We start from the raw sequence: 7,500 nt of genomic DNA, 5'->3' as shown, positions 1-7,500 counted from the left end.
ATACATATGTGGAATGAATATGAAGTTGGTGCTTGAATCATAAAGAACGCTTCATTAGCTGATTGAACATCCATCGCCATCACCCCTATGGAGACGTTTCAGTTACTGACTTGATAGAGCTTGGTGATACTGACCGTTCATCTTCAAGGATTCCTCCGCTCGGGATCAATGTAATTGTCCCTGTTGAGTTCTTCGTCTGCCTCTTTACAATTCGCCATGCTGCAGTCACAATAATCCCGCCATATCCCTGGGTGGTCAGCTGAACATATGCTGTGTCATGCCTCGCTAGGCAGGGCATTTTCATGATGCAAGCAAGAAGGGTTAATTGACGAAAAGTATGGAATATGGAAGACAAAATAACGGTGGAATGGTAGACAAAATAACGGGAAATTACCAGAATTCTTAAAGCAATGAGCAAAATGCAGAATGAACTGAATCAATAAAGGAAAGGGAGTTATAGTTTTCAGTATATATGCATGGCACTTCATATTCAATTTTCTGATATTTTAATGGGTAACTTTTCCCTAGAAAAAGAATGCCACATGTTCCTCCCATTGCACCATACGTCTTAAAGGGTGATATGATCATACATCAACCAACAAAATTCTTCTTTTAAACATGCGTTAGGTGAAGTTAATGAAGATACAGAAAATGTTACAACCCGCCTCGAACGAACTAACTTGTTTCTTGGTGGTCTCACGACCCTGTTTGGTCTCACGAACATGTGGCTTGCCCCATCCTCTCAGATTTTCTAGCCTTGGACGCTGCAACCGAGCAACATTCAGTTCGGGGGAAATTTGAAATCTCGGCCCTTATACGCCGCCGGGCTCAGGAAAAGAATAACGTGTTTTGAAGAACATTGAACCACCTGCATTTTGATATTAGAAATTACATTTTCGAAGAGATGAATGCTCATCGTTGATACCGACAGAGACCCCACTACTGTCTATGTGTCTGTTTTACAACTAATTGACACATGGAAAAACTAGTGCCGTATAATCTAATTGGTTAAAAGAAATTTTCATTTCAGTCGTTTATTTGATATTTTAAATAATTTTGTCTCATCTTATTCCAAGAAGTTCAGTAGATCACATACGTTGGATAAATCAGATTTCTATTTGTAATTTAACAAGATTACTATTTTTCTTTATTTTGCACTATTTTATAGCCAGAAGATGTGTCCTCAAAGCTTTTAACATTCAAATCCAATTAGAAACGCCTGCCTTACTGAGACGACTTGTCCCATAAATGCTTTTGTATTAGAAAAAGTAGTTCATGTGTAAAAGTTTTCGGCAAGTACATTCGATGTCATTGCTACGTTTCCATTTCGAATCGTCATTCAATGGTTTCTATTGTACTTTGACAAAAGATAACTCAAATAACAGTTGCAAATAAACAATGACAGTTTCTGAGTGCTAAACTATTTTCTAATCTTACAAACGCTGAGACAAGCAACTTTTTAGACATAACATTTTCTGCATGCGAGTCTTTGATACGTCTTCACTTCCGAAAGTTAGCAACATTCTTTTCCAAATGAAATTTTCAAAGAGATATGTTATATTAAACACCAAACGGTGGTGTACAGGCATGACGGCAGCTTTAAGGCTGAAATACTTGAAAGAATTAACAATAGATATATCAAACACTCTAGAGCCTCCACTAGTTTTACACCACATGCCTTCACACTAATGTTTTACAAGAGTACTACTACTACTACTACTACTACTACTACTACTACTACTACTACTACTACTACTACTACTATTAAAATGTGTAACAATTCCTTTAATACCCATTCTGTTGCAAACAATACTGGATCGGTCAGGAATTATGCACATAGCAAGCTTGTTACAGTGAAGAGAATAGTCAGTGACTAGCAAAAAATAGCTCTATGAGGGTAGATGATGGGTAGCATTCAAAACCATAGCGATTAGCAGAATCCTGACATTAGAGTAATCAGGACATCACCCTAGAACACACAACCATAAGTGGAGGCGCAATAGCCCAATGGTTAGGGCAGCGGACTCGCGGTCGGAGGATTGCGGTTTCGATTCCCAGACCGGGCGTTGGGTGTGTTTATTGAGCGAAAACACCTAAAGATCCACGAGGCACCGGCAGGGGGGCGACCCCTGTTGTACTCTTTCGTCCGAACTTTCTCTCACTCTTTCTTCCTGTTTCTTGTCCCCGACTTCCTACGCAACCGCTGAGTCTGTATGCACAGTCGTCCATCCGTCGATGCTCTCTGTGTCGGGGGTTGACCTGCTTTCTCTTCTGCGAGTCTTACGAATAGTCAAGGACCACGATTCGGACTTCTCCCACTACAGAGGCGCGATCTTGCGAGCTCTGGGACTAAGACCGCTTCGCTCAACAGCAACAGCAACACAACTATAAACAAAGTTGCGAAATCCTCAGAAGGAATGCATTGTCGAAGACCGTGAGTGAAACGCGAACTCCGGAAACAAAAATGACTTTCCAGCAACACAAATGAAACCGCGGACCAAATTAACATCAATGTCGCCGTCATTGCCTCATGTAAATCTTTCTGTCTTTCCTTCTTTCTTTCTTTTTTTCTTTCAACACTTCTTTTCTACTTTAGTGTCTTCTGTCTTGTTTTAATTAGTCGCATTTGGAGATAATTATTGAAAAGTAAAAGAGACGTCTTAACGTACCGAATGAACAACTGGTTTCCCATTTCTCAATGAAACGTCTTTAAAATGTTTGTGCCAGAGTTTTACTTCTTATCCATAGCAGCCTCCTGACTAGACTTATCGACAAACGCTAACACGTACTTGGAAGAAACCAGGATTTAAAGGAACGGTACACTGGTCCATTTAAAAGTTAAGCTTTTATGTTACACTCTCGGTATTATGAGATTTTACGTCTCTTTGGAATCAGTGCAAACAAAAGTTGTATTTCACCGCCAAAGTGCAAATTCAAAAGTACCACATAATGGTATAATAGGAAGTGAAGTGGGAAGTTTCAAGACTCGAACCTATAAATATACCAGACGGTGAGCTGGCAGAAACGTTAGCACGCCGGGCGAAATGTGAGCCGTATTTCGTCTGCCGTTACGTTCTGAGTTCAAATTCTGCCGAGGTCGACTTTCCCCTTCATCCTTAAGGGGTCGATAAAATTAAGTACCAGTTACGCACTGGAGTCGATGTAATCGACTTAATCCGTTTGTCTATCCTTGTTTGTCCCCTCTATATTTAGCCCCTTGTGGGTAATAAAGAAACACACAAATATACCAGTTTTCAAGAAAAAAACCTTTATTTTGATACATGCTTTATATTCGGTCACCACTCTCTTCAATATAATTATCTTTGGAACATGCTCAATTAATACGGAAACACACAGAAATTTCGTTTCGAAAGCTACTCAATAACGCTACTATTTTTATATGAATTGTATCTACCGACTCAATGTTGCAGTATTTGAGTTTCAATGTAATTTTCCGGTATGCAGGAGCATCACCATGAGATAAGCGAGACGATCACGAATTATGTTGAACCACAATCATATTACCTTTGTAGAAACACTGCATCATCTTGATGCAGGAATGATGACAATTGAATAAGTGCTTTATAAAGAAGGAGCCTCTGATTCGTCGATGAATTTGATAGATTTATCAGCCAAATAGTTTCCAAACCGAACATCGGAATGTTATCTTATATTCGTCTCTTTTCTTTTTGTTGTTGCACAGCGCCCAAGAACAGAAAAAAACCCACAATCGTGCAAAAGGCAGATGTTATTTCATCTCTATGAGAAACAATCTCTTTATAATTGTTGCCCTTGACTATGATTACAAAAACGTACTCATGCTTTCATTTTCAATACACACCCTCCGTGCTTTATCTCTAATTTGAGCCTACTCTAAGCTACTAAGAATGCGTGTGGCAACTTGAAGATCCACCTACCATAAGCGATAGACTGCTTTCATTTTCAATACACACCCTCCTTGCTTTGTGTCTTTGTTTCTTAACTATGGTTATTTCCCTTGAAGTTACTGTACGTTTTTATTCAGATCATGTCCTTAAATATAACATTCACTGCTCTCCTCCTCTTCTTCTTCTTCTAATCAGGACTCACGCCATTAGCCACAAAATATATTCGAGCCTACTCTAAGCTACTAAGAATGCTTGAAGATCCACCCACCACACGCGATACACTGGCGGTTGCACGGGTGCAAAAGCTACTTTCTTATCCTCATTCCGTAAACGGTGACTTTTAACGGGTGGAGAGCCGAACCATCCTGGGTTACAGAGGATTCGCAATCTAGAATAGGGTGTGAAAGTTTACTACACCATAGTGGGTTACATCATGGTTCCTCTACTTTGTGGCAAAAGAAGGAAGACAGAATGAGAGGAAGTTGTGATGAAAGAGTACAGCGGGTTTCACCCCCCCTCCATGACGGAGCCTCGTGGAGTTTAGGTTTTTTTGCTCAATAAACACTCAAAATGCCCGGTCTGGGAATCGAAACGGCGTTCTTACGACCTCGGGTCCGCTGCCCTAACCATTGGGCCATTGCGCCTTCACATGAGTTGTTGTTGCCGTTGTCATTGTTGTTGTTATTTTTGTCGTTCTTGTGGTTGATATTGTTGCCGTTGTTGTTTTTGCTGTTGCTGTCATTTTGTTGCTGTTTTTGTTGTCAAGCCGTTTGAAGATGTTCACGGTACACGTCATTGCACTATTTTTTGGATCGAGTGTCTAGTGCTGCTGTACAAATTCCTTTGAATTTCGATGCATGATCATCATTTCGTCCAGGAAGTCATCGTGATTAAAGCCATGTGAAGGGTGTTGAATATTTTAGTGAAGATCCTTATCAATGAGGTCTCAAAATATCCTCACATTTTCTGACATTTTATATGTGAGCGTTCGCCCAGGTTTTTTTTTTTCAGTTTCAAGGCCTTGAATGCAAACTGCATTCAAAACAACAGTTCTATTTGAAGATTATTTGCCAAAAGCTCTAGAGAACCATTCGAGTGTCTCGAAAAATATTTTCCGAATTTGATGCAAATTTTGAAGGGGACTGGTTGATGAACACATCAATCATCTGATATTTTTAGACAGATGCAATCGGCTTCATAACAATGATTGCCAGCTGGATAAACATTTCTTTTGAACAGTAATATAATAGCATCGCGCACTCTGGATTTTCTCTGCCAAAACAGCTATTGAAAACCCCATTTAAATCCTACAAAATGTATTCTTAAAATATAACTCCTTTTATACATGCCAAACTATTAATGAACAGTTCGTTATAAGATGCTAAACGATATAGATTATCTATGAACCAGGCGTAGGATTGGCTGTGTGGTAAGAAGCTTCTCAACCACATGGTTCTGGGTTCAATCCCAGTGCGTGGCAGTTTGGGCAAGTGACATCTACTATAGCCTCGGGCCACCCAAAGCCTTGTGAGTGAATTCGTTAGAGAGAAACTGAAAGGAGCTTGTCGTATATACGTATACACATACAGATATACATATATGTGGAGGCGCAATGACCCAGTAGTTAAGACAACGGACTCGCAGTTGTAGGATCGCGGTTTCGATTCCCAGACCGGGCGTTGTGAGTTTTTATTGAGCGAAAACACCTAAACCTCCACGAAGCTCCGGCAGGGGGGGGGGACGATCCCTGGTGTACTCTTTAGCCACAACTTTCTCTCACTCTTCTGTTGGCCTGCTCGCTTAGCCAGCGGGGTGGCGTCATTTGAAGTCTAAAACAATGCAAAGCGCATAATGATCAGCGATGTGTAGCAACATCTGATAGCCTGGACGGTCACGGTGATATATATGTATGTATGTATGTATGTATGTATGTATGTACGTATGTATGTATGTATGTTTATATGTATGTGCTTGTGTTTGCCCCCTCTATCTCTTAGCAACCTATATCCATGTGTTTAGGTCCCCGTAACCTAGCGGTTTGGCAAAAAGAGTCGATAGGATAAGTACTAGGCTTACAAGAAATAAGTCCTGGGGTCGATTTGTTCTACTAAAGGCATTGCTCCAGCATGGCCACAGTAAAATGTTTGAAGCAAATATAAGAGTAAAAGAAAAAATATCAGAGAGAAACAGAAGAGCACAGTGGCGTTCTATAATGAAAGAAACATTAGCGCGCCGGGCGAAATGCTTAGCGGCATTTCGTCAGTCGTTACGCTCTGAGTTCAAATTCTGCTGAGGTCGACTTTGCCTTTCATCATTTCGAGGTCAATAAATAAAGTACCTGTTTCGCACTGGGGTCGATGTAATCGACTTAATCCCTTCGTCTGACCTCGTTTGTCCCCTCTATGTTAAGCCCCTTGTGGGCAGCAAAGAAATATATAATAATCCCGTTAGTATCGAAACTTAACAAAATTGTTTTACCACCCAACTGTCATTTCCCGTAAAACCTGAAGCATGATTTCCTTGTATTTTTAGTTTTATTTACTTTTAGGTAACTTGTTTAATTATTTCTCGATTAAATTTTTCGTATATATTTAGATTAAAACTTTCGAAATATTAATCAGGTTTACACGGAGATATATATGCAAATGTATACAAAAACTACATCACTACATAGCTACAGGCAGTCATATATGTATATGTGTATACATTCATATATATATACATATATATGTGTGCGTGTGTGTGGTATTTGTGTGTGTGTATATGTGTGTAAATCTCTCATTCACTCCCTCACTAACTCACTCTTTCTATCCGTGGATATGTGAATTATTATTCTCGTGAATTGCTCCGTATTGATATGTGTCTATATATACTCTTTCCCTCTTTTACTCTTTTACTCGTTTCAGTCATTTGACTGTGGCCATGCTGGAGCACCGCCTTTAACAATAAATATATGCATATATATGTATATATGTATATATATAATATATATATATATATATATATATATATAATATATATGTATATAGTATGTATTATATATATATATATATATATATATATATATATATATATAATATATATATATTATAGGAGAGAGAGAGAGAGAGAGAGGGAGAGTGAGTGAGAGAGAGATAGATAGGTAGATTTGCGTAAGATATTTGATGACAGAATTATGTTTATAAAACAAACAGATATCTAATATATAATATATATATATATATATATATATATATATATATATATATATATTTATGTTTATATATATATATATAGTATATAACAGATATTTATTTATATTATATCAAAATGCTATACGGATAAAATAAACCTTCTTTTCTATAATGTTATTCAATAAAGCCACTTCAGCTTTAACAACTGCTTGTATATGAGATCTCAATCACCTACATGCTCGAATCAAATGGTCCTTGTACACTTGGGACTTTGCTCTGACTATGCTAGTTTTCAAAGTATCTTTGGTGTTAAGGGGCGTGTTCATTGACCTCTGTCTCAAAAACGCTCCACATTTAATAGCCCAATGGATTGAGGCCAAATGTTAGGGGTTTTACGATCATGAAAATTTTACAGCCATCCCTTCCTCTTGTACTAGAGC

The sequence above is a fragment of the Octopus sinensis genome, linkage group LG3 (assembly GCF_006345805.1).
Source record: "Octopus sinensis linkage group LG3, ASM634580v1, whole genome shotgun sequence".
Lineage (NCBI taxonomy): Eukaryota > Metazoa > Mollusca > Cephalopoda > Octopoda > Octopodidae > Octopus > Octopus sinensis.
Note: the sequence above shows the minus strand (reverse complement) of the source record.